Raw genomic sequence first — 20057 nt, 5'->3', positions numbered from 1 at the left:
ATGACTTTTAGAAAAACAGCCTTAGTCTTTGCCTCCATTGGAAAACTATGTTTGAATTTTCAAAGATGTTGGCCACCGGTCTGATTGTTGCCCACTGCTGTGTTCGTGTTCTGGCCACCTTCACAGCCCTTCAGTTGGCTTGGCAAGACTTACCAGTCTCGTAAGCACAACCCCTGCGCTTAGTCTGGGTTGCAGTGCCTGCACTTTAGGTCGTACTGGCACACTTTGCTCAGGTTCTAGTGAGTAAATAGTGTTTTGTTCTTAGGAATCTTTTTGCCCCCTCTTTGTCTTCACCACTTTCTAATTGTAATGTTGTATTGCACTTTGTGTTTATCAATAGCTGATCTTTAAAACCCTGGTCGTATCTCCCTTTAGTGTTCAAGCTCCATATTACATGTGACTGTATATTGCGTAGCAGAGCTTTACCTTAACATATGATTTAACCAGCAGGTTCTCAGTCATTGATTCTTTGTAATGTTTTCATGATTTTTAACTTCTTTACAGCGGCTGCAGTTATGCTTTGGTTCAACATGCGTTAAGCCTCAGCTTCTCACAACGACTGCAACACATGTGGCACACATGAGCAGTTTCCTTGGACCACCGCAAACTCTCTGGGAGAACACTGTAAATCTTCAAGTTACGTACCCCCTAACTCGTCGTCAGTTGTAGCGTTCTCCCCAGGCTGGGTACCCACAAATGACAGTGCCACACATGGAGCTTAGTGATACTCATCTTTATTCTTCTGCAAGTAACTGCGAACCCAACATTCTAAACCAGCCTTCAGTGCATTTCATTTACGTCACAGTTCTACAGAGTCCACCTGGAGCTAAAAGGGTTCCATCATTTCTAAATTGCAAGACACTACAAATCAAACCAGTTAACAGTTGAATGCAAATAGCAGCGCACTGCTCCCTCAAATTATTCATTAATAGCAATCACTTGTTTAAGTATCTTCCCATACTCCATTTCATTACTTTTCTATTATTGGTTGTCACGATGTCCTGAATGTAGACGGAATTAATTATAGGCTTATATTTGCTTTGACATCGAATATCAATATAACCTTCAGGCCAAGAACAGAATTGCAAGAGTCAATGTTTATGAAAAAGTAGTCAATCAAACTCGATCTTCTGCCACACCTAAAAGTTGGAGCAGCTGGACTATCGGAGTTATTACGCGCTTTGAGAAGGTATAGTTGTCAATTCACTAATAAATTAGCAAAAACATTCCCTCTCCTTGTGTTATTGGTTATAATGTCCTTTGTCAGATGAGGTGCTAGAATGTCCCAATTGTTTCTTCTTCCAAGGTAGTCTCTTCCCAAATCCCTACTGTGGGGGTGATGTCGAAGTCATGATAGCAAATGAATGACTATTTGGCGAAATGATTTAGAGTAGATTTTAATCCATCACTTTTTCAAGGATTCACAGATAGTCTGATCCATCTGAGTTCTGACTAGTCGTGATATAAACATTCATAATGTCCACAATTTGAGTGTTTTTTCCGGACTTATCAATTTGCGTATAATATGTTTGCTCGTTCTTTTGGAACAGGTGTTTGTTCCATTTTACAATCTAACTTTGTGGAGACCCACATTGCTAGACCCACCTTTGGCCACCCTTTGATGGGTTTACTTGCTCCTATTTTGAACTCAAGGAAATTATCAGGCACAAACTCAGCTCCTTTACTTTAGGTCGCCACATCTCCTGGAAGCAACATATCTTGCAATTTAACAAATGAATACCAATATGGATCGTCACATTTGGAGTAGAGACCAGCAATGTTCCATGTAAGCATGGAAATGTGTTGGATAAAAGTTTTCCTGCTTGCCTGCGGCTCTTGCAATTAGTGGGATTGGGAGACGGGGTACGTTAAAAGGATGACATTCAGGTCAGTTGATCGCCAGTTCCAGCCTAAGGGTTATCTCCATGTATTTCCCCAGTGGCGAAACAAAACTTGAGGGTGCCCCCCTGCAAGTTATGTGAGGGGCCCCCTCTGAACTAAATCAGGAGCTCTTCAGCCGGACAACTGTGCTGAGGGGGCCCTCTAGAGCTTGAAGGCCCCCTGCACCGTATTGAAGTGTCTCCACTGTGCTCAGGCACACTGCCCCCATCTTTACTATTAGCTGAGAGGGCTGTGTATTGAGCCTTATAGAAAACAGTAATGATTTGTCTTCCTGCCACTTTGATAGCACCACTTGTCAATTGTGTTTCACAACCATTGCTCTCTATAGCAATTTTTACAGCTGATCCCACGACCAGCAGGTCAAATTGAGCAGAGGCACTCGTCTTAGGCTTTTGCTTGGTTAGAACTTCCAAGATTAATGTCAACAGATCAGAAAAGTGGTCAGTGCCCAATACTGAATTCTCTAGTAAGGATAGTACAAAGCCCAGATGCTTCTCAAGGGCTTGGAGGGATTCTGAAATCCAATGACCTGGACAGATGATCAAGTTGTGCACTGAAAATTTATTCATTAAGCCATTTCCACGCAAAGAGATATCAATTTTACAAGTTTCAAGTGTTCCACTCAGGTTTTTATTTGTCTTATGGCATAGTAGCCCATTGGTCAGAATTTTAGGAAATGGCATTGGGACATCTGGAAGGGCAAGATCATTTACCGAGGAGGAGTTTGCTAGTGGTGTGGAACTAGGAACACTACACAGCATTATTTGATCGAACTACATACTGCCCACATAAGAGGACAAGTACAAAGCGGGTATACTATTACTATCTTCATTATCAGCCAACATTTTGACTCCAATGCATCACTCTCCCAATTACAATTGATCTAAATGTTCCTCACACCTTAAAGCCATAGTAGATATGGTATGTTAGAAGAATTGGCTGCTAAAATTACCTACATTGCTTCAATCTTTTGGATACCAATATTGGCGGTTGTAGTTGCATCTGTAATTACACTGGTAAACTCAGGTAGAAAAAAGTCAGTGATCAACGTAGAACCCCGTCTTTGATTTAGAACTGTGCACTCTGCAAGATACATTAAATGATGGTTGCAGCTTTGACCTTCAGTAGAGTATTAAGAAACATATTATAAATTTAGAATGATCTCTGAGGGATCAGGATGTAAACGCAAACTTTCTGGATAGTAATTCTTCTTCAGAGTTAGAACTAGCAAAAAGGATATTAAGTAAATAGGAAGTAGTGGCGCACTGCGTGTAGCGTGAAAAGTGTAATTTAAACAGGTAGATATGGTGCTATACAGGAAGGGGAGACCCTTCAAACCCCTCAATATGTGTAGGGCAAGCCCTACTACAAAATTGTACAAACAAAACCTGTGCACACATATATGTAAAGTCAATTAGATATTGTAACAGCGAAAGCAAAATGGACCCAAATCTTCAATCATAATAGATGTTCTTTATTCTTTTCGAAAACATGACCAGCCGACACGTGTTTCGTCAAGGAAGGTTATCCCACGACTCTTCAGGGCTGGGAATGATACAAATATTTTGATATAAACAACAGAAATTAAAATCACAGTAACTAGAGAGACAAAACCTCTCAGTCACCCATAGTGTGATCACACAAAGACCACGTGGAAACCCAGACAAAAAACATCCAGAAAGAGTGCTAACATTTCAAGGAAAGGGATAATAGATAAAAAGGTTAAGGATTCATCATCATGCCCACTCAATAAGAAAATGAATAACCCTTGTGAAAAAAGAAAAGACCGTGTAATGGATAATACGTCGTTGTGAAAAAACCAGTGTCAACCATGTCTAGTGCAAATACACCGAATACGTGTCACCAAATATACCTCAAACGAAATTTTTTTTTTGGGGTAGTATAAGAAGAAAGAGACCCAAAGTCCAAGAGGAAGAAAAGTATAGAGATAGAACAAAGATTAAAAAGAGAAGGTACCTGAAGCTAATGACATAGAAACAAAACGACTCGAAACCGGAGAAAGTACAAATATAGCACAGTCGAGAGAAAAAAGCCAATTGAAATGTGAAGATAATCTATTAGAAAAGCAGAGGGGAGCACACACGGTAAGTGGTAATTGGACTAGTCAACACTGTACGTCAGACGAATAATTCGCCCACAATCACAACATTCGGATGTGGAAAAACATGGCCATCACAATGTTAACCCCTTCGATGCGCATGACGGAGCGGTTCAGTCATGCGCATCGGTTGCGCTGTGCGGATGACGGAACCACTCCATCATGGCCCGCGCACGAACCCTTCAGCACAGCGCAGTAATCCGCGCCGCACTGAATGGGTTAACAAGTCTCACAGAGAACAACAAAAGTGTAATCGAGCTACAGTATAAAAATCAACAAAAACCTACGTTTAAGCACCAATATGGATGTCTAACGGTTCCTTTAAAATATCCAATATTAAGGAAAAAACCCCGAAAATATGGAAATTAAATAACTCAAAGTACGGAAAGTACGGGCTAAATCTTACCTAAGTCCTTACATGGAAATATGGGGACAAATGGTCACCGTGTCACCGGACAAGTAATAAACAAAGGGTAATGTCTCACAAATCAAAAGGCAACGTAATAAAGACCAAGGTATGCTTCGGTACAAGAGTTCCAGAGTAGCTGAAGAAAGAGGTGAATCCGAGTGAGTAATCACCAATTCTAACGTAAAAAAGAAAAAACACCTTGTCAAAAATAAATATAGGAAAGGATAATATCGCACAACGGATAAAACCTAAATAGCCCAGTGAAACTTACCAAGGAGTAGAAAACAGCGAGCATCATGACGGTACTGGTATGGACGAGTGTGTGCACGCATAGCGAGGAACCAGAAATAAAAGGAAGAAATGCCAGCGTTACAACAGCTAGACCGCGGCTCCACCAGCGTTGCTAAACCCGGAAGTGTAAAAAAAAAAATTGATGTCCGCCTCACAGACTAACTAACAGACGGTAACTAGTTGTAGAACCAAAAAAATATAGCCATACAACCCAGAGTCAAACGCAAAACTATAAGAGAAAAAAAAAGGATAATAAACCCAGGTGCAAACCAAAAGAAAAAAAGAAAAAAGAAAGAGAAACAATACAAAGGCAAATCAGGTGAGAAGAATGGTTAAAAAATAAATAAAATACAACGAAAAAAATCAGAGATGGACATGATGAGAATAAAAAGTAGAAAATTGAGAAAAGTGGGAATAACTGACAAATAAACACAAGAACATAATAAGTTGCAATAATGGCAAATTAAAAAGCAAATACAAAACATAAACAAAAGAGGATACCAAAACGACACCTGTACACGAATAATGCAGATAATACAAAGCAACACAAGAAAAAAATTAATAATGCACAACAATACATTGTCAGAACAAATAAAAATTCAGAGTAACATAACATACAAAAAACAAACTTAACATGTAAATAGTACTAACATCAGACCACAAAGCAGTTGTGCAGATTGAAATTTCCTAGAATCACAAAATAAAAATCAAATACAAAGCATGTAGCGGCCCGACATTCTACAGCAATAGATAGAGCTCCTCGCAAATACAACCAGAGCGAAATAGTCCATGTAATGACTAATCAATAATTTCACATTATCGCATAAGCATGACCTTAAGTACAACAAAGATCGTGATGAAAAAATTAAGAAGAGCGACAGTTCATATACACCAAAAATATATTAGCCCTAAAAATATTGCACCTCGGAGTCAAAATTGAGTCCGTGTTCAACAGTCTGAAGTCGCAAAATCCAAGTAGCCTCGGTTCTTCTTAATCGCAGTTCTCTATTGCCACCTCGCGGACCCAAACCAATAGTCTCAATGGCAAAAAATTAAAAACATTTGCGAGAACTTTGAGTGGGGCACACAGCTGCATGTAGTGCTACAGGGTATCTAGCATCCTGTTGGTGAAGCGCCCTCACATGTTCCCCAATTCTTTCCCGAAGGGCTCTGATTGTACTCCCCACATATTGTTTCCCACAAGTACATTCAATGATGTAGACTACAAATTTGGTAGTACAATTGATATTGGTTCTAATCACATATGTGCGATTATTGAAGTCACAAAAAGTCTTTGTTTTATGTTTAGCCCATTTGCAGACACCACAACAACCACATTTGTGGAAACCCGTGGTGTGTGATGTCATCCATGACTGTACATTAGAAGACATGGGTACACTTGTTTTAAGTTACAGTTGGAATTGCAATAGCCAGTATATATGCAGGCCATGCTGTGAAGGGCTATACAGAGCAGTTCATGGTCGATCGCTATGCCCTGGCTGCAATCTTCTTCACTACCTTGCCTTGCACCTTTGGCTTAGACTTTTGTGTGACAGTCCAATGGCTTCCAGATAATACTCAAAAAAAGCTTGGTGTGCTCAAATATCATAGTAGTTCGAAATTAGATCTAGCAAGTGGAGCAGACTGGGCTTAGCAGATTGTGCTTTGTTTTATACTGGGTGCTTCCTTGTGACTGGACAAGGCTATACCTCTCTGAAGAGCTCATAACAAGAGCGAAACACGTGTCAGGGGTTGCTTTTATTCATTCCAGGTTGACTTGGATGCTATTTTCTTAATCCAAGGCTGTAATACTGTGGTCGCAGTGGGGAGAGGCTTTTGTCATTTTTCAACTGGGCATGCATGGCTCTAGGTAATCCTATGCTTAAAGACTTATCTGTAAAAATGGCAAGAGACTTTGTCACTTTCTATCTCGGTGTGAATGGCACTGGGCTAATCCTATGCCTAAAAGCTTTTCTTGAAAAACACACTAGAGGTGAGCAGATTCAGAGTGTCGCTGTTGTTGCAGGGTGCTCCATATTGGAACTGCTCTTCACCTAAACTTGGGAAATACCTAGAGTTCCTTGCTTCCTTTTTTTGCATCAAGGGTATTTTATGTATATATATATAATATCTTGAGGATACTGGTCATATCCAAACAACTGCACCAGCAACTAGAGCGCGTCGCTTGTGACTGCTCCGTGTTTGAATTTGTGTTTAGCAGTGGAGCCTGACCTGAAAGAAACTTTAACAACTTGAAATTGCAGCAGAGTGAAGCTCGAGATACTAATCTGGGCATGTTTACTATACATTTAAAGGCTAAAACAGCCCAGATAGACACTGATTTTAAACGCGCCTTGTGGATTTCAGGAACCTAAACAGACGCCAGGGACAGCCTCATGGAGATGGTGAGCGCATGTCTTTGGCTATTGTCCTTCATGCTGATGCGACCCTCAAATAGAGAGGGTCTGGTGCCCCGTTTGCCACGCTTCATATTCAGCAGTTTTTACTGCCCAATAAGGGAAGCTGGGTACTTCATAATACATCAATGTAAATGAATGACATGCTAGCTTAGGAACTATGGTTAAGTCCACAGACTAGTTAATGTGTTTTGTGAATACAATCAGAAACGTGGAGGAGAGGCACAGTTCATTGAAATAACAGCACTGTGCGAAAAGATCAAAAGGAGTGCTCCTCTGTTTGAAAACTCAGGTAAGATCTTCACAAGATGTGTGTGTGCATCAGAATAAGTAATCAACCCAGCAAGGACTTCAAAGTGGGATAGGCACAACTACTACAAGTGCCAGCATACCCATCAGGGTATAAAAGGCATGAATACGAGCATCATAATTGAACACAGTCTCAGCTGCCGTGAGGAAGACCGTAATGGTTGAAACGTGTTAGTGGCATTTGGTGTATTGCTGATTTGTATTAAATCAATTTGGCAAGCAAAGCCCTTGGGAGGGCAGCATCACAATTCATTGTCTGAATTATCTTGAGGATACTGGCCATATCCTAACGACTACACCAGCAACTAAAGCGCGTCACACCAGCAACTACAGCACATCGCTTGTGACTGCTTTGTCTTATAATATATATATATATATATATATATTACCTACTGGCGGTCGCCAGTAGGTAGTTATAGTTAGGACCCTGTTTCCATAGGAAATCCGCAACATTCTATTTGGAATAACTTTGGCGCCGGTCGACGAATCCTCGCGAAAGTTTCAAAATAGGTGGGGCGCTACGCTCCGCTCCTACCCTGAAAGTCTCGGGGGGAGTCGTCAAGCAGGGGCCGAGAAAAAAGGGGGGTCCCAAAACGCGTTTTCCCCATGCATTTTTCCATAGGACCTTTAGACACAGCTACAGCCCGAACGGCTGAACAGAATTACTTGAAATTTGGCAGAGAGGTAGCCATAAGGTCAAGGAAGTGCCTTTTGCAGGTCTGGTGTAAATCTGTTCAGTATTTCCTGAGAAAATAGCATTTAAAAGCATATATATATGTGGGCGGAGCCTAGCCACACATCTCATCCTGAGATCTGATTGGCTGTCAGCACTTCATCCAAGAAGTGTTGGCAGCCATCTTGGGACCAATATACATGATAGCACCTCATTAAAAAGCATTGCAGTTAATAGAAGGTTTTAAGACTTTAGTTACATTATAAATCATTTGTTGATGGTACCATACTCATTTTAGGAATTGTGGTATGTTCTAAGGTGATTTCACCATGTGAAAAAGCCTTCTGCTGGGATATCATGATTGAGAGAAAAATATTTTCTCATGCTTTTACCACAGAGGTTTGGAAGGTGATCTATAGGCTAAACTGAGAGCTTATTTTCTGTAAATTCACATTATCTTTCTCAGTCATGTGAGAATGAAGTCTGACATTCTCAGTAAAACATGTACATCCAACAAGGGCAGAGACTGTCAGTTGATTCCTTTGTGTTCTACTGCAGCTTCCCAGAGTGTTCCAAAGAACTACTAGAGCGCTAACAGTCCTACTTATGATAAACGTATGGCACACCTGAAGCCATCTTGCTTGGATTAAAGTGGTAACTCTCAAAACATTTAATTTAAAAAGGAACAAAATGAGGGGGTTCATTTTTCCATAAAAAGTATGATTAGTGCTGCAGAAAGAAAAATTAGGGCACATTTTGAGTGACTTCTCAAATCCTCTTCTATTTCATTAAAAAATTCTGACATGCAGACTGAAACATGCACTTTCAATACCAGCAGCAGTTTTCCCTGGTGAGCAGTAGCTTTACTACAGTGATCTAATGAGCAAAAAGAGTGCTAACATTCTGAATTTATGGCAAATGTGTGACACATCTGAATGCCTTCTTGATGGAATCAAAGTAAAAAACTGAAAGTATTTCCTACTGAGGAGACTGCAGTAAATGAGGAAATTAGGAAACTTCATAACAAATAAGTCTCCCAAGATGGCCACCAGAGACAAAAGAGCCCAAATGTAGCCCAAATATCACCCAGATGTAGCCCAAGTATAGCCCAATGACAGAATGTCCCAGAATGTTCTTAAAAACAACTAGAGCGCTTACTGTCTTCATTATGACAAAAGTATGGCACACCTGAAGCCATCTTGATTGGAATAAACTGCTAACACTTAAAACATTTAATTTAAAAAGGAACACAATGAGGAGGTTCATTTTGCCATAGAAATTATGATTAATGCTGAAGAAAGAAAATGAGGGCACATTTTGAGTGACTTCTCAAATCCTCTTCTATTTCATTAAAAAATTCTGACATGCAGACTGAAACATGCACTTTTAATACCAGGAGCAGACTTCCATGGTGCAGTAGTTTTACTACAGTGATCTAATGAGCAACTAGAGTGCTAACATTCAGAATTTATGGCAAATGTGTGACATATCTGAATACCTTCATGATGGAATCAAAGTAAAAAACTGAAAGCATTTCCTACTGAGGAGACTGCAGTACATGAGGAAATTAGGAAACTTCATAACAAATAAATCTCCCAAGATGGCCACCGGAGACAAAAGAGCCCAAATGTAGCCCAAAATCACCCAGATGTAGCCCAAATATAGCCCAATAACAGAAGTGTGCAAAACACTTATTATTTTGTGTTTTTGCAGTGTTATATAGTGCAGACTTGTCAGGTATTGGAGTGCTTTACATGAGCATTGGTTACATCACACAAGAACAAATTCATTTTGGTTGTAGACATGGGGAGACTAAGTGATTTGACCAGAATCACAGAATGTCGAGCTGAAGCAGAAACTTCAACCTGGTTCCCCAGTTGCAAAGTCTGCAGTTCTGGAAGTAACACCACATCCTCTCCCCTAAGTGCAACATTTAATCAAGTGGTCAACTGGATAAAAAACATAAAGATAACAAATAATTTAAAAGTGCTTTGTCGCTATTTGAAAACTCAGAAAATATGTCCTTATTTTAGTCTTTTAGAGCACTAACCATAATTTTGATGCCAATAAGACCCTCTCATATATGTAATTTCTAAAGGAAATGCTCTAGGTATTACAGTTTTGATTACATCAAGATGATGTCAGGCGTTCCACACTTTTGTAATAAATATAGAATGTTAGCAATCTAGTTGTTCATTAGGATACTGTTGAGAGGCAGAGGCCAGGTGCACGGACTCTGAAAATTGAAGGCAGGTAGGAGGGTGCAAAGGCAACAATTTAACCACACTGAGCAGGCAGGAAGGGCCGTGGAAGCACAACAGACTATGGAGGGCAGTGGAAAGGGGGGCAGGGGCAACAAACCAACAATACAGGACTTGCAAGAGAGGCTGTTGGAGGGAAGATCTATTACGGGTCAAGGAAGCTAGGGGCGGTCCCCAGATCCCCGGGAGCCACCACAGAACTGAGCAGGAGAGTGAGTCAGGGACAAAAGGGGCACCTTAATTTGAGCCGGGGTGCCTAGGAACGCTTGTTCCAAAAATGAATTAAACAGACATATGAGACATGGAATTGGAGGCAGAATACAATGGCAGTTTAATGAGAAGATGCAACTTCAAAGAATCCGCAGAATAGAGACATAAAGTACAAAATACAGAATCCAGATAATCATACAGCTGTCATAATATGCTCTGTATCTCAATTAATGTACTGACAGAGAGAGAGAGAAAACACATCTATAAATGCATCATGAGAAACAAGTTACACCAAGAAAAATGTTACCTAGGAACACTCACGTTTACTCTTAGAGCAAGCATTCCTGCAATTACAATACAAAATCTTTTAAATGCAAAAGTAAAGAGAACAATGGTTAAACATAACATGACATTTCATATAGGTAAAATAGAATAAGATACTTCAAGCAAAGCAGAGCAAGACATTTTAAGCAAAGGAAGACAAGAGCTCCCAGCTCTTGGGGAAAACCTGCACTGCCTGTTAACCTACATACAGACGGCAAGGTAGTCCGTCGATATCTGTGGGTGCTCCCTTTTTATATCATTTTGTGAGCTCCTTTGCACGCTACATCTACCTACGTATGCTACCAAAAAGCTTCGTCTGCAGATTTTACCAGACATTTCGTCATTTACCCACTTAATGCTGACAATGGACTGGGTGAAAAGGTCAGTCTCTCAGGCCAATCGCTTATCGTAAGTTCCATAGAGCAAGCAGAAAATAATGGGTATTGTACGGGAATTCAATATATTCATGTATAAAATCTCCTCAGTTCTCCTAACTTGACGCTCTGCGGTTGCCACTTCCTTAAAAGCGGGAAACCTACCCAGGAAGCAAGTACCAGTCCAGGATGCAGCCTACTGTATGTCGACAGCTTCAGGGGGATGTTGAACTTTGATACCGAGCACGGAGCACTCGGGTAGGGTGGGGGCTACTAGTTTGGATCAGAAGGCCTCGCAGACCTGCCTTCAGACTGCTATACACTAAAATTGCAGAGCTATGGTCAATTTAACAAAGAGGCCTACATATTGAACAGAAGGGCCTACACAGGGGTTTTATGCTGGCTGAGTGGTAAGGATGTCTCAGGATAATTATATAGCAACACAGGACCCGCTGGTCAATTTAATACGGCCTACAAATGCAGCTGGCAGGGCAAGGACAAGGGTCTCATACTTCAGGTGTGGACAGAACGGGCCAGGGGCCCCCTGTGATACAAAATCTACCCTCCTTCAAGGCTGTGGCAATGTAATAGACCATTGTGGGCAGAAGGAAGAGGCAATGGTAGTACAACCATACATGCCAACAGACCCGATTCAGCCAGGAAACGTCCAATGTTTTTAAGCTCAAATGGGCTTTATTTGATCTGTCTCCTGTCTACAATATCCTCTTTTTCAATGTAACTCAAAGGGGAAAATCAATACCCCAGTTTTTTTTCAAAATCTCCCTCTTACCAAGTTCAAAATGTTCGCAAGTATGGTACATTGGATCATGGAAGGAAATGGGATAGGGACATGGACTTGGATAACAGAGGACAGGAGGGACATGGAGAGGTGCACCAAACTGACCCTGCAGGGCAGGCATCAGGGTTTGCAGCAGCACAATACACCACACAGGGCATGCAGGATGGGAGTGCAGCACAACAATCCATAGAAAGCAAGAGGGAGGGGACAGGACCATGCACATGGACAACAGAGAACAGAGGGGCAAGAGGCAATGGTAGCTAGCTGACCATAATGGACAGACAGGAGAGAAAGCTGCAGCATAACAGACCATAAAGGGCAGGAGGGACGGATCAGGGGCATTACAATGGAACAGACAAGCCAGGAGGGAGGGAGTAGGGCTGGGGGCAAGGGGGCAGGGCAGGAGCAGCAAGATAGCCATGGAGGTCAGGCAGGATGGGCACTAGAAGCAAGACACACCATGAAGAGCAACAGTGAGACTGTGATGGCATACACACAGACCATGGAGGGAAGGTGGGAGGGGGTCAGGGGCAGCTAACTGACCACACAGGGAAGGTGGGAGGGGCCATGGCAGCACAGAAGACCATGCATGGCAAGTGGGAGGGTTAGTGGCAGCACAATGGCTATGATGGGCAAGAAGGAGGGTGGAGGGGCATGCACAAAGGACGATGGAGGATAGAAGGGAGGGTCAGGACCTGTGCACAGACAAGAAAGTTCAGGGGAAGGGACCTCACAACAGACCACACGGGGCAGGCAGGAGGAGCAGTTGCAGCACAACAGACCAGGGAGGGCAGAAGGGTGTGGCAGTACAATGGACCATGTAGGACAGGAGGAAGAGGATAGGGGCATGGCATGTGGACAGGCAGGGTGGAGGTGGCAGGGACAGGTTACAGTCATCTGACAATGCTAGGCAGGTGGGAGGGGAGTGGCAGCTCAACAGAACACTCAGAGTAGATAGGAGTGGCAGGTCCATGGGACATGGTGGGCAAAAAGGATGGAGCAGGGGCATGCACAAAGACATCAGAGGGCAGGGGGAAGGAGAATAGGGGCAGCAAGCTAAGCACAGAGTTTAAGCAGGAGGTCAATGATGGGGCATAGAATTGGGCAATGGAGGGCAGGAGGAGTGGACTGGTACATCATACTAAATTGAGGGCAGTGGCAGCACATCAGACCATGCATGGCAGGAGGGAGGAGGCTAGTCCATGGATTCACACAACAGAGGATAGGGAGGAAGGGGATGGGGCAGCAAGCTAACTGTTCAGAGAAGGCGGGTATTAGGAACTTTATTGTTTTTAAAACATTGTGTCTGTGCGAACTACTTAAAATATGAACAAGTATGCAGCATAATCTCACTTTTATTCAGGAAGAAGAGGACGTTTGTGACTGTGACTCCGGGCTCACTTGGCAGAAACACCCCCTGACCCTCCACCCCCTATCGCAAAATGTAATGCCCGTGAAAAGGGTAGGTGAACACAGTGTTATATAGAACATAGTCCTGAGAGCACGATTGAAAATGAAAACTAGATATAGTGTATGGTATAAACTATGCACCAAAAAGTGTGATATAAGATGAACTGGGCGTGAAATATAATATGCAATACATTGTGCGCAATGACAGATTCATTGGAGAGCGCGAGAAAGCACAGGCACTAGCGCGTGCTATGCGATATGCGCCTTGGAGTGTAATATGCACAGGGCAGTGTTGTGTAACCTAACTAGTCTCTAAAGTTGTAATATAAAATATGTGCTGGGGAGTGTAACGTTGCATATGCACTGTGACAAAGATATGGATCCCAGATTGTAATATGTATGGCATAGCACTGTGCGTTATAACATAGGCATCGAGAAAGGCACGTTAGATGGGGCAATATAACCAGTGCGAAGACAAGTGTGGCATGACATATTCACGGGGTGGTGTTACAGTGCACATGGGCTAGAGAGTGTCATAGCATATGCACTAGCTAGTGGAATACAACACAGAGGTGTGTGGCACTCGGCAGGCAATGGTGGGTGTAACACAGCATTGGGCTCTGTCAGGAGCACGCTGTGACTCTCAAGTGATGTTCGTCCCCTTTCCAGAGAGTAAAATAAAAAGTATTACACATCCGGCAGTGGATGTGTGTTTTATTAACCGTGAGGGGGGTTTCTTGCATAGTTTTGGTCGAATTTTTGTCGAATCCCCTTTGAATGGCTTGGTGTGCATGTGTATTAAATGTGCCCGTCAATAGCTACACATGTTTGTATAAATAAACGACAAGGGTGTCTACCAGGATTAGGCACAGTAGGGCATCAGACATGTCAGAGCTTCACTAGTGGTGTAGATACATTCCACGTGGATTCATTGCATGCATAGTCGCCTTTTAATGAATATCACGCAAATCGTCATGGTGATAGGTACGTACGGTTTGTCCAGCATGTCCTAGGTGTGTCTATAAATATATATTTTTTAAAAATAATAAAAAACAGTGGCCGGCCCTGGGGATTGGGGTCAAAAAAATATAATTAGGAGACTGGTCCTGGGGGATGGGGTCATCAGGGCCAATAAATTAGAATAAGAAGGGGAACCAAACAGCCCCCCTTCTTAAAAAACTAAAATAAATAAAAGACTGGCATCGTGCCGGAGGCCATGCCCCCTCCGTGCAGCACTCTGCAAACGCGCCCCCAACAGGCATCTCCAGTATGCACCAGGGAGCTGCGCTGCAGCCAGGTGTTCTGAGGCCAAGCCCCTTTTTACACCTCTCTGCAACGCAGCTCTGTGGCGCTTACTGGAGGTACCTAGTGGTCTAGTTTGACCCTAGGGACCCTTAGGATTCAGGGGGACTTAATCTCTCAACTTAGAACAGCCACAGGGCGCGTTTACACAGTGGTGAAGGGAGGGGACGGGGCCTGAGGTGACGTGTGCAAACACGCACTATGGCACGTTTTAAATTGGGGATATAATTTCCCTTCAATACTGAGGGCCCCTGGGGGCTAACTAGCCCACCAAGTGCTTCCAGTAAGCGCCACTGAGCTGCATTGCAGAGAGGTGGTCCAGGCCGTGCCACTTTTTACACCTCTCTGCAACGCAGCTCTGTGGCACTTACTGGAGGTACCTAGTGGGCTAGTTGGACCCTAGGGACCCTCAGGATTCAAATGAACTTAATCTCCCAACTAAAAATGGACACAGGGCGTGTTTACACAGTGGTGAAGGGAGGGGACGGGGCCTGAGTTAACGTGTGCAAAAACGCCCTGTGGCCTGTTTTAAGAGGTAGTTTTAATCCCCATGCCCTATTATACACTAGGGGCTTACAGAGGAGGTCATGCTAATCACAGGGGGACCCCAACGCATAATGTTCCCTAGTGTATGTAGGTGTTTTCACTGTATTCTAAGTGTCTTTTAACATAGCACTGGCTCTAGGACTGGTTAGTCAGACTCAGTTACCACCAGTATCCGTCTGAAAAAGTTGAGGGTACAGGATGATTTTGCAACAAGGCTTCTTTCTGCTCTTCTTTTTGTTCTTTCTGCACGTTATCCTTCTTCCTGCACTTATCTTCGTATTTGAGGACTTCTGTTGCTTCTTTCTGCACTTCTTTTGTTTCTTTCTGTGCATTTTTTCTTCTTTCTTCACATGTCCTATCTCTGTAGGCATAGTTAGAAATTAGCATTTAAAAAACCTTTGAAATTCACAGAAAAAACCATAGGTTTCAGGCACGTTATAGTTAGGAATTAGCATTTAAAAAACCTCAGAAATTCACTGAAAAAACCATAGGTTTCAGGGGTATTATAGTTAGCTGGACTTTTCACTTGTACAAAACCATTGAAATTCCCCCGTTATAGTTAGTTCAGCTAACTATAACTCGCGCGCCCGCAATGCACTGCTGATGACGTCACATATTACATCACTCATGACATCGTCAGTGACATCACTCATGACATCACTGATGACATCTCAAATGACATCACTGATGACATCACTGATGACATCATCCTTGTGATAGAGTGTCAGACCTCCTCTCACCCTAATATAACCTTTGATACACACATTCAAAAATAGAGACTAAACTTTTCAAAACAATGGACATACCAATACCAGTTACAACAACCTCTTCAGTAATTCTAAGATCCACATACACATCCACTCATTCACCAACAGTCCTATACAGTCACTCATACATGTACTCACTCATCATATGTACTCATACACCTATACATCCTGTTACACAATGCCACTCATCCATAGAGTTACTCACACACATAGTCACTCATGCTAATAAAGAATCAAACATACATTTACTTGCATATACAGTTATACACACACCACCACACTTACTTCTACGGAAACTTACACATACTTAGTCTTTTAAACAATCACTTATAGAAACACATACTTATTCATACAGGAACTCTTTCAATCTCTCACTCTCACATATACTCACATATATACACTAATAGTCACATATACTAGTTTAAAACATATGTAGTTACTCATAAAGACACTATTGAGACAGTCATTCACTCACTAACACACCCATACACACACTCATCCACCCATACAGTCCTGCACACATGCTGTGTTCAACACATACAAACAGTGAGTCACTCATTCATGCACCTATGCACTACGTAATACCCCCCACCGAACCATGCAGACACTCAGACTGATACTCAAAAAACCAACTAATAACCTATATAGACACCCATGTAGCTACTCACCAACCCATGCAGCCACTTATACACAAAGTGAGAGACTGATACAGATATTTACATATTTAAACATTACTCACTAAGCCATGTATTCACTATGATACACTTAATCAGTCAGTTACACAATCAATTTTTCAAAAACAAATCATCCATTTAGACACTTATATACCCATGTATTCTTCCATCGACCTTGAGATATACATATATAAAACATATTTAATTTTCAGAAAAACACACATTCACTGGATGATGTCATCAGTGATGTCATTTGAGATGTCATCAGTGATGTCATGAGTGATGTCACTGACCATGTCATGAGTGATGTAATATGTGACGTCATCAGCAGTGCATTGCGGGCGCGCGAGTTATAGTTAGCTGAACTAACTAGAACGGGGGAATTTCAATGGTTTTGTACAAGTGAAAAGTCCAGCTAACTATAACACCCCTGAAACCTATGGTTTTTTCAGTGAATATATATATATATATATATATATATATATATATATATATATATATATATATATAATATATATCCAAAATAACTCCTGTATTTCTATAAAGAGCATGCACAAGAAGACTGAAAGTGTTCATTTCTCTTTAATGCAATGGGCCCTCCACGGCCCGGAAGGTTAAAAGAACATTCAGAGACTCGTTTCAGCTGTCTCGCAGCCTTTCTCAATCTGAACACACATTGATTGGGAGGTGCCTTTTAAAATTACACTGATTAGTAAACATAAAGAAAACAATGTTCGTTGGCAGGAATCAAAATGTAATACATGAATTGCCGAGAAAAATCACAAAAAAACATTTTATGTTCACCTGAGGCAGCAGAATTAAAAAACTGCTTACAGCATCAACTATTGATTTTAGTGAAGTATAGCGTTGTTGCTGCCAACAAATACTCTTGAGCATTATGTTAATTCCACATTGCAAATGTTTCTATGCTGACAATAACTTCCTTACAATGTAGCACCCTTGTGCAGATATTTCATGCAACTTCACTGGCAAAAGGAAAACTAAGGTGTAAAATTTTGTCCACCTATAAATTCAGCGCAAGCACATTAGAAATACCCAAACCAACTGTGCCTCCCTCCGATCTTAGCTTGCAGGTATTATCAGCCAAATACTGGTTAACCAGGCATTCACAATGACTTTAGTTGATGTAAACCAGCATTGTGCTGATTATATTGAAAATGTCACCTTGTAACTGGAACCTGTTTTTAGGTCGAGCCTAGCTCAGCGTGCAAGTGCTACTCTAGGAGATGACCTTTTGGAATCGGTCTGCACTTTTGAAACACTTGTGCTTGTGCTGGCATCCACCTTGCGGGAGCGAGCATCGGAGCGCGGGGGCCATCTGTTTCCAATTAGCGTCGCGCTTGTTGACTTTCCTCTACTCTCGCTCCCCTGCCTGTCTCACCCTCGCCCTCCCTTGTGTTTTTAAAAAGCATAGCTCTCCTGCTGGGCTTCCCTTCCCTAATCCATCTCATCTCTTAGCCCACAGCAGGAGGTGCGCGCAGCATGTTTTCTTTAATAAACACTGCGCCTGCCGCGCTTGAAAAAATCAAATAGCCACAGCTCTTAACAGCTCTCCTGCCGGGCCTTCCCTCCCTGTCCATTCTCATCTCTGAGCCCACAGCAGACGGCGTGCAGTGTGTTTTATTTATTTTACTGCTCATTTCAAACTGACTTTGTTGGTCAAAAAAGGATAAACGTCTGACTCGGCCCGATTGGAATCAGACCCCGGATACTTCTTGTTGCACGCAGAAATATGTGGTGTAGTTAACTTGCTGAGGTGCCTTCACTTCATGGCTGGATAGACAAAAAACTGTAAGGAGGCAGCAAAGCAACGAGCACAGTGGTAGTCTTGCTTCTAAGCACTCACTGTGCCTGCCCGCTCAGGAGGCACAAAACTGTCAGATAAGACACTTTTCCTGTGTGCAGGAACTAAGATCTGAGCTCGGGTTTTGTGCCTTTGAATACAGAGACTACATGTCCACCTCCTTTCATTTGGTAACATTGATTAACATCTGCGAATTAATTTATATTAGTGGCATAACACAGGAGCTTGAGGTGACGCATTGAAACGTTGAATCAAAATTATAATTGCACACAGTAAATTCATCGAATGTGGGATGTTTACTGACTCAGTTCCAAACACTGAACGAGGTATGCAACAATAAATATAAAATCCAGAACAGATGTTTCACAGTCAGTTACAATCCTCATGTGAAAACACATAAGACTGGAGTGGATTTTAAGAGCCTCAAAGAGTAAAGAAAAGAAAAACACACACAACTGCAACCATGTGCGTGCCTTTAAGCTCCTTATATCTTCCTGTGAACACATTACCATTGTTGAGGTGAGGAGGATACTTCAAATCTTAACTGTCCCCTGGTAGTTGAGCACAGTTCGTCCACTACATAGTCTGTATTTCATTCTAGTTCTCTTAGTTAAATCAGGGGACTTTGTGTCATCAAGAAGGCAGTGCTCCACTTCAGGGCTTCTGTTTAACACCCCAATCTATTCTGGAACTTGTAGTCCAGCTGCACTGCCCTTACTATTACTGAACTTGAGAACCGGAAAAAAAAACTGTTACTGGAGCATTGAATCCCTAGAGGCATGGAGTCATAAGGAGCTCCATATCAACGCTTCGTCAGGGGTAGTAAGTGCTATATACATGTAACAGTTTCTAACAGTCTAAATTTGGCTAAAGTTAATAACTTTTATAATAAACACAGTGAAATGATGCTTCGAAGAAATTGTACATAAAATTTCACAGTAGTTAAGGACTGCATCAGACATTGTACAGTAATTATATAGCTCTTCAATTCATGGCAGCACAGCACCAAGGATGATGTGCTGCATGGCTAAATACTTATAAGGTCCCGAAGGCGAGACCTATTGGCTATGCCAATGCTTGTTCAGTGTGCTTAGTGAAACATGAAATCCCATGGTCGGCACAGTGGTTAAAAACTGCCATGTCGGGGGAGGCCTTCCCATGAAAGCAATAGGAACCCACAGTTCTCACCGCGATGATATTTTGCCCAGTGCCCAGAACCAGAAATCCTTAATGAAATCCTGAGCGCGGCCCCAAGCTTGACATAGAGATCCCAGTCCCTGCGCTGAAAGTCTCCCGACTTCCTCGCGCTGAAACCTCTTCTCCACCTCAGCCAGTGCCACATATTGCTCATCTAAAATGAAAGTCCGGTGGCTCAACAAAGAAGCACTCACGTACTCAATCCTACTGGTTGCGGTTGTAGCTTCACGACCCAAAATCTGGTGTTG

The 20057-nt window shown here is 42.2% G+C and overlaps 1 long non-coding RNA gene across 2 annotated transcripts in view; it reads right to left on the bottom strand.

Moving 5' to 3' along the window:
• Window positions 1-770: 770 nt before the first annotated feature.
• LOC146798375 (uncharacterized) overlaps window positions 771-20057 on the bottom strand; it is a 101905-nt gene continuing 82618 nt past the window's right edge. For both annotated transcript variants that reach the window (XR_014969150.1, XR_014969151.1), the window contains exon 4: window positions 771-3447. This is a non-coding gene — a long non-coding RNA (uncharacterized LOC146798375). The remainder of the gene's footprint in view (window positions 3448-20057) is intronic.

Source organism: Triturus cristatus, chromosome 9, assembly GCF_964204655.1.
Source record: "Triturus cristatus chromosome 9, aTriCri1.1, whole genome shotgun sequence".
NCBI lineage: Eukaryota > Metazoa > Chordata > Amphibia > Caudata > Salamandridae > Triturus > Triturus cristatus.
This window is presented reverse-complemented; position numbering and strand designations above follow the sequence as displayed.